Source organism: Maniola hyperantus, chromosome 14 (assembly GCF_902806685.2).
Source record: "Maniola hyperantus chromosome 14, iAphHyp1.2, whole genome shotgun sequence".
Lineage (NCBI taxonomy): Eukaryota > Metazoa > Arthropoda > Insecta > Lepidoptera > Nymphalidae > Maniola > Maniola hyperantus.
Window position 1 is genome coordinate 2,701,943 of NC_048549.1, and position 9,277 is coordinate 2,711,219.

The following is a 9,277-nucleotide window of genomic DNA, read 5'->3' on the forward strand; positions in this document are numbered from 1 at the left end:
TTGTGACAATATTTTATCACACTGTAGTTAGTCAGTCTGTTTTATTTCCGTTATGAGATAGGCATGTAATATGCCACGTCGTTTTATCATAATATAAATAATGTAATGTAAGAGATTTTTTTTTCACGTGATAGCACGTTATCATCAACAACATTATGTGAATTTTATTAAACTTATTTTGAAGGATGTATGTAATTATCACTATCAGTTGCTATGTCAACCGTTTATAATCGAATACAATAATATATAGGTAGGTACCTACTACTACTTAGTGCGAATTGATTAGGTATTAAAAACCGGCCAAGTGCGAGTCAGGCTCGCGCAACGAGGGTTACTACAGTCGTATTTTTTCGACATTAAAGCACGATAATTCAAAAACTATGCATAAAAATGAATAATAAAAATCTGTTTTAGAATGTACAAGTAAAGCCTTTTCATATGATTCCCCACTTGGTATAGTAATCTTACTTTGAAAGTTGAAAATAACAATATTTGTTCATGACCACATTTTAATTTTTTTTGTGTGATATAACCACAAATTCACGGTTTTCAGATTTTTCCCCGAATGTCTGCTATAAGGCCTACCTACCTGCCAAATTTCATGATCTAGGTCAACGGGAAGTACCCTGTAGGTTTCTTGACAGACAGACAGACAGACGGACAACAACAAACCCCTAGAACCCTAAAAAGCACAGTAAACGTACAGCGTAATTATCCATTTAAGTATGTATATTATTTAATGACAAATATTTTTTTATATATTTAGGTATGTAATATGTATATTTATATAATATGTATATCTATTATATAGTATGTACTTGTTAGAGTGTATGTTTATGTATATTTGCACTGCGACTCCCCGTCTTATAGTTATATAAGTTTCCTGGAAGCGATCACTGTAGTGAGTAAAGGTCGCCCTTTGTTTTTAGGTAGGTAGGTATATCCTGTATTTTTTATTCTTTGTGATAGAATTAAGCAATAAAGATATTTAAATAAAAAAAAAAAAAAAAAAGATTAAGTTAATTGAAAATTCAAATTATTTTCGTTACATTTAAACTATTTTGTAACATGTAAAAATATATATTTTAACCCATACAAACAAACTAGTTCAAAAATAGGTAGGTACCAATATGACGTGTGTGTATTTTTATAATTATTATAGAGAGGAAGGAAAATTTGAAAATGATATGTTCGAAACCAGTAACTTGCCAAGTAAGAGACATATCGAAACTATGATTAACAGTCATCAACTGTATGGGATTGTATATATATTTTGATAGATATAATTGATGCTTTGTAAGCAAAACAAAATTAAGGCCTTGCCATGGTTATTACTTATTAGTATATACCTACCTAGTATAAACTCCAATAACGGTTCACTTTTGTTATTTCACTTATGTACCTACCTAGTTCGATTTAGTTTTTGGTAGTTGATAAAAATAATAAAAATAATATGTGGATTCAGTAACAAGTTAAGAAAAATAAAATGGATAATAATATTAAATTAAAAATTAAACTAATTTACGGATAGCAGACAATCACCGCCCACACAAATGTGTTGTTATCCGGCTATAATTCGGCTAAAAGATAAATAGCGGCTATTATAAGACTGTAAATTCGGAATTATTAATTTGGTTCGGGCTGTGGGCTATCTTTTTAGGGTTCCGTACATAATTAGTTTTTGTCACAGCTTAGGTACAAACTACCTTATGAAATACTAGCTGATGCCCTACTCCTCATTTCTTTATTTTTTTTAAATAAAAAAGAATCAAAATTATATTCTTACTCAATGGAGAGACAATGATAGGTAATTAACACTAGGGCAATTTTTTCCGTCTTTTTCATGTAATATGGGAGCCACCTGAAAAATAATTCATTTTAATTTCTCAAAGCTGTGATAGCCTAGTGCTTAGGACATCCGCCTTCTAATCCGAGGGTGGGGAGTTCGATTCCGGGCACGTACCTCTAACTTTTCGGAGTTATGTGCGTTTTAATTAATTAAATATCACTTGCTTTAATGAAGGAAAACATCGTGAGGAAACCTGCATGCCTGAGAGTTCTCCATATTTTTCTCAAAGGTGTGTGAAGTCTATCCATCTGCACATGGCCAACGTAGTCGGTAGTCTATGGTCAAATAAAATAAAAAATATTTTTTATTTAATTAAACTTTAACAAGTATTTTTGAATCGCCAGATACATCTTCCACTGGTTCGGAATGCCTTTCCTACCTGAGAGGAGACTCGTGCCACCCGTGCTCTGTAGTGAGCCGGCGATGGGTTGATCATGATGATGATGAATTTCTCATTATTCAATATTCGGTTTTGGGTCGGTACGGAACCCTTCGTGTGCGAGTCCAACACGCACTTGACTGGTTTTTGTTTATTTGGTTATTTGCCCTAAAGTCTTATCGTGACTTCGATGTTCGGGTCTTAAATTTTTCGCCTCGGGAGGTAGAACTTTTTGCCTGTTTTTTTTCGGTCCAGTGATCAAATATGCAACCTTTATTACTAAATCCTGCTTTTTATTGTTATAGGATGTGTATCATTCTGATATCTAAATATATAAAAGGCAAAGGTGACTGACTGACTGACTGACTGACTGACTGATTGATCTATCAACGCACAGCTCAAACTACTGGACGGATCGGGCTGAAATTTGACATGCAGATAGCTATTATGACGTAGACATCCGCTAAGAAAGGATCTTTGAAAATTCAACCCCTAAGGGAGTGAAATAGGGGTTTGAAATTTGTGTAGTCCACGCGAACGAAGTCGCGAGCATAAGCTAGTCTATAATATAAAAATGAATCACCAAATGTGTTGGTCATCGCAAATCTCGAGAACAGCTGAACCGATTTCGCTAATTCTTTTTTCATAATACTCCTTGAAGTACGAGGATGGTTCTTACGGAGAGAAAAATTTAAAAAATTTGAATTCACTGTTAGGCGGAATGAAGTTCGCCAGGGCAGCTAGTTATTAATAAAACCGGATCGCCACGAGCGACAAGAGGGATCGTTAGTCTCAAAGAACGGCCCAGGTTCAATTCCAGGGCACTAATTATTATTTATGGGCACCTTCATAAGGTGCTCGAGGCAGTAGGAAATGCATCAAAGCGTAATCTAAGATCGGTGATAGCTGATCCGCCCCGGCTTCGCTCGGGTGGAGTTTAGAAAACTGAGCGGGAGGTTGAATTAAATTTTTCTTTACGTAAGAACCATCCTCGTACTTCAAGGAATATTATAAAAATAGAATTAGCGAAGTCGGTTCAGCTGTTTTCGAGATTTCCGATGAGCAACACATTTATCATTTTTCATCTAGCTGCCCTGGCGAACTTCGTTCCGCCTAACAGTCGTTTTAAATTTTTCTCTCCGTAAGAACCATCCTCGTACTTTATACTATTATAAAAAAAGTACAAAAACTATTAGACATAAAAATAAATAAAAACCTGTTTTACAATGTACAAGCAAAGCCCTTTCATAATAATATGATACCCCACTCGGTATAGTAATCTTACTTTGAAAGTTGAAAATAGCACTATTTGTTCATGAACACATTTTAATTTATTTTTTTGTGATATAACCACAAATTCACGGTTTTCAGATTTTTTCCTTTATTTTGTGCTATAAGGTCTACCTACCTACCAAACATGGTTCTAGGTCAACGGTAAATACCCTATAGGTTTTCTTGGCAGACACGACACAGACATACAACGAAGTGATCCTATAAGGGTTCCCTTTTTCTTTTGAGGTACGGAACCCTTCCCGTGTTAGTCCGACTCGCACTTGACCGATGTTTCTAATATTAATCAGTGCTGCCGCGTCGACTCTGATAGTGCAACATAGTTGAGCGGTATGCATTAGAGAATGCTCGTGGTATTCTGGGCGACAACTAAAATAAATCGAAGGCCGACCATTATTCATGCGGGTAAATGACTTTAAGCCAAGCATGGCATCTATACCTAAGTCCTGATAGTACTACTTATCTGTTTATTCCTAACTACATTGTTAATTAAATCCATACTAAGTAACTATCACTAACTCACTCATCATCATGATCAACCCACCGCCGGCTCACTACGGAGCACGGCGGGGTGATTACGTAAAACGTTGCAGTAGCGACAGCAGTAGCAATGCGACGGTTCATTTGCTATCTCTCTTCTTCTTATTTTGCTTTGTAGCTATTGCTGTCTCTCTCCAGCCGGACGTTTGACAGCAATGATCGCGAGATTTACGCCTGTCGCAAACATGTCGCGAGATACGTAATCACCCCGCCCGGGGTCTCCTCTCAGAGTGAGAAGAGATTCGTATCGAAACATTGTATCTATCAGAAGAAAAGCACATATCTCTATAAGAAATTTCTATCAGTGACCCTTGGCAGTAGAAGGGGGCAAAGGAAGAAGAAAAGGTACAACAAACATTCCAAACAGGACCTACAAATTGATCATATATTAAAATTGAGTCACGCAAATCAGTCACAGAAGAGAAATAAGATAAATCAGAGTCGGTTTGTCGGTTCTTAACTAACTACTTAGGTATAAATTATAATTTAAATATATACTTATAATATCTACTGTTTTTACTTTTTTAGGGTTCCGTACCTCAAAAAGAAAAACGGAACCCTTATAGGATCACTTTGTTGTTTGTCTGTCTGTCTGTCTGTCAAGAAACCTACAGGGTACTTCCCGTTGAACTAGAACCATGAAATTTGGCAGGTAGGTAGGTCTTATAGCAGACATTCGGGGGAAAATCTGAAAACCGTGAATTTCTGGTTACATCAAACGAAAAAAATTAAATTATGGTCATGAGTTAATGGTTTGCATTTTTAATTTTCGAAGTAAGATAACTATATCAAGTGGGGTATCATATAAAAGGTATTTACATGTGCATTCTAAAACAGATTTATTTTTATTTTTATGCATCATAATTTTTGATTTGTCGTGCAAAATGTCGAAAAAATACGACTGTGGTACGGAACCCTCGTTGCGCGAGCCTGACTCGCACTTGGCTGGTTTTTTCTTTTATTAATCTAAAATTGCTTATTGTTTTTTCCAGATCTTTAATTATGTAAATCTGTATATATACATTTTTTATTTTTATTACAGTAGTCTGAGAGGTTGTGGGACTTTGTCAAAACTGAGACACACTTAGTTATTTATTTATTTTATTTGTATTTATTATATTGTAATTGAGGATAATTCAGATATAATGTACTTTTGAAATAGCGGCATACAACTCGTTGAAAGTATACCAATTAATGAATAATTTACAGCTTAAAAGATTGGATTTTCGATATCTGTGCTCTGTAATTATATTGTTTTTCATTTAATTTTGTTTAATAATTATGTGGGCTAGTTATCTTGCGTGCTGTCTATCAATTAATCGCGGACCGGTCGAAGGTTTTTATCTGTTATTAAAATAAATGCATTTTACATTGCAATTTCACATTCATTAAAACAAATAAGAGAGAGAAAATAAGCAGATACCTACCTTTTGTTTTAATCACTACAAATATACCAAAATATATAATACTAGAGGATTCCCGCGACTTCGTCCGCGTGGATGTAGGTTTTTAAAAATCCCGTGGGAACTCTTTGATTTTCCGGGATAAAAAGTATGTCCTTCCTAGGGATGCAAGCTATCGCTGTACCAAGTTTCGTCAAAATCAGTTAATCGGATGGGCCGTGAAAGGCTAGCAGACAGACAGACACACACACTTTCGCATTTATATCTAATATTAGTATGGAAGTATAGACTAAAATATGCAAGCGACAGAAACCCAATTTTACTATAATATTTCAGCGTTTATTAAGACGATTGTACCTAGTCGGGTTTTAGTTTTCAATATTATTTGGGTAGTCGTCTAATTAATAAACGTTATAGCACTCGTGTTTTAATGTGACGCTGGGCTAGATAACAACAATAAGCGCAATAAGTACCTAATTGCTATTTTTACGACCCGTCATTTAGCATTCGTTGAATTTAAACTTTACGAGCAGTTTCCTGTGAATTCACTTTGTCTGTGACTGTATTTAACTGTTTATATAGTTATAGCTATGACCTCAGTTAGTGTCAATTGTTACTGTTTGGGTCTGGTCATATCAATTTTTAGGGTTCCGTACCCTAAAAGGAAAAAGGATCCCTTATGGGATCACTTTGTTGTCCGTCGTGTCTGTCTAGAAAACCTATAGGGTAGGTACTTCCCGTTGACCTAGAATCATGTAATTTGGTAGGTACGTAGGTAGGTGATAGCATCAGTAAAGGAATAAACCCGAAAATCGTGAATTTGTGGTTAAATCATTAAAAAAATGTGTTCATGAACAAATAATTCAGAACAGAATTTCAGCCCGATCTGTCCAGTGGTTTTAGTTGTGCTTTGATAGATCAGTCAGTCGGTTAGCTTTTCCTCTTATATTATATAGATTTAGATTTAAAAAACATTATTTAAAAATACTTGATATAAATAATAGGTAATAATAGGTAGGTAAGGTAGCTCTTAATTAAATTTAAAACTGTCAAACTGTGTCTGTCCTTTTCGTATTACGTTACTTTAGAAGAGGATGCGAATACTTTAAAATTTGGGTGTGCTCAGAATCAGTACCATTATACCTATAAATTATAATAGGTAGGTAGGTAGGTAAGTATAATTTTATTCTAAGTGCACAAAATAATTACTATGAAACCAGTCCGTAGTAATTATTTATATTATGATAGTAAGTAATATCTAGGCGTAATTGATGTCTATCATATTAATATTCATAGTGATACTATGTTATCCGTTCTATTCTGGGCTGTGACCGTGTGACTCACCGGCCATAGTAACAAAACATGTTTACTATTTAGCGAGTTTGACCAAATGTTTGCCCAAATGTTTAGTGAATCGTACCATGTATTTGAAATCATTTTTTTAAATAATGTATTTTTTGCTCAAATGTTTTGTGAAACATGTCACGTAATTTTTTTATTTTTTATTTTTTGGTTAATTTTTTATTTGGTTAAACGGATGGACCGTAAAAAGCTTGCAGACAGACAAACATACACACTTTCGCATTCAAAATACATACCTATGGATATATTATGTGATACAAATTACAAACACACATATCTATTATGTAGATTGCTAAATATCCACACTTCTCCACTGCGCGGGAGATCTATCATTATTAGTTCGCAAGTGTGTCGCAAACACAAGTGTACGTTCAATTCCTTCACTCTCATAGCCCGATGGAACGGAAATCCAACACGACCGGAGAGAGATCAGGCGCCGCCCGGACCGACTTTTTTCGTGCTCGCCGGGGCACGGGAGTGACACCACTAAGTAGTCTGAGAAATTTTTAACAGAAAACCCCAATAGCTATTTTTGGCCCGACCCGGGAATCGAACCCAGGACCTCGTCATCCGCAGTCGAACATGCTAACCACTAAACCAACGAAGCAGTTGGAAACTTGATTACAATCAGACCGGATGCCGATGATGCAGCAATCGTCTTGATAACATCTAAGTACATACTATCATTAACCATCCATAGAGGAACTTGCATTTCATCAAAGAATCTTTAGGCACTTGTCCGACCGCCGACGATTAGCGAGAAACGAGTTATTTATTTTCAACAATTACATCTAGCCTTACAGGGACATTCCTAATTCGCAAGTGTAACCATACGCCTTAACAAAAATCTTATATATAGTTGAGTTGTGCGAGTTTGTACTTGGGATAGTTTTGTCGCTGGGCTATTAGCGAGTGTGTTCGTGCAACGGCCAAGTAACTAATCGTCCATCATACATGAATAATAATTAATCTCTGCGCATACTACGCGAATGTTTTGACCGCCAATGGAGCGTTGCTGAGCGAGTTTTTCTTAATTCTTTAGATATTATGTAACTTCTTGTAGTTGCAACAAACTAGTGAACTGAGAGGTCTCGCTGGCAGTGTGCACAGTCAGCGATAAATTATTGATATATTACCCGGCTGGGGTTTTTTGTGGGCTTCTTCTCAGACCAGGGTGCGTTTGGAACCCTCAGCTTTAATTTTAATTCACATAGACTTAAAATTAAAGCTTCGTGGGTTCCAAATTTAATTAATTTACATCATCTTACAAAATTCAATAATTGACAATCAAAAAGTGTACAGCGGTATCCATCCATACTCCATATTAATATTATAAATGCGTAAGTGTGTCTGTCTGTCTGCCTGCTAGCTTTTCATGGCCCATCCGTACAACCGATTTTAACGAAATTTGGTACAGAGATAGCTTGCATCCCGGGGAAGGACAGGAAGGACTACTTTTTATTCCGGAAAATCAAAGTTCCCACGCGATGAAGTCGGGGGCATCATCTAGTTTGGAATAAATGCTTTGAGTTTGAGTTAATCAGTTTTATTGACATGGGAATTTTATATCGACGAGTGTGTTTCTTGTGCGACAAAATATCGATATAGGTATAACAGCTAATCGCTTTGTCGTCGGTGGTGGGACAACTGCCTTACGTTAATAAAAAAAGTGTTAACCACAGGCGGTGTCAAGTCAATCAAACTTTCTTGTGTGTAAACTGAGTACCTACACTTATTGGTCATGTACGGATGATTTCTCTAACGGAGTTTTTGACAGTCAAAACCAAAATTGAAATTTGATAGTTACGTGTAAAAAATTATAGGTAGGTAGAATTGTTCGTTTCTAGTAAGAAAAGTTTGACGATATTGTTTATTAGCTGCTAAAGGATTTTAGAAAATTCTATTCCGAAGACTGGGGGCACACGATACGTTGCGGCGCCGCACCGCAAAGATTTCACCGTATCAGCGGGCACACGAGGGCTGCGGCGCGGCAACGTTATGTCGCAGCGGTAGCAGCGTTGGACACTGGACAGTTCGTTAACTGTCCAACGCTGTAACAACTGAGCGGTGCCACACCGACGCGACGTCGCAACGCATTCACCCCTCCTCGCCTCGTCTCGGTGGTTGCAAGTCCGGTCGCGCCGGAGCGTATGACATGCCACAGATATTTCTATGTAAGACGACGAAGCGACATCGCTCCGGCGCCGCACCGCCGCGCCGCCGCAACGCATTGTGTGCCCCCGCTCTAAGGGGATACAATAGGGGTTGTAAAGTGTAGTCCACGCTGACGAAGTCGCGAGCATAAGCTAGTAAGTAATATATAAGTAATGTAATCTTATGTAGATACTAGCTTATGCCCGCGACTTCGCGTGGATACACAAATTTCTAACCCCTATTTTACTCCCTTAGGTGTTAAGTTTTCAAAAATCCTTTCTTAGTGGATGGTCATAATAG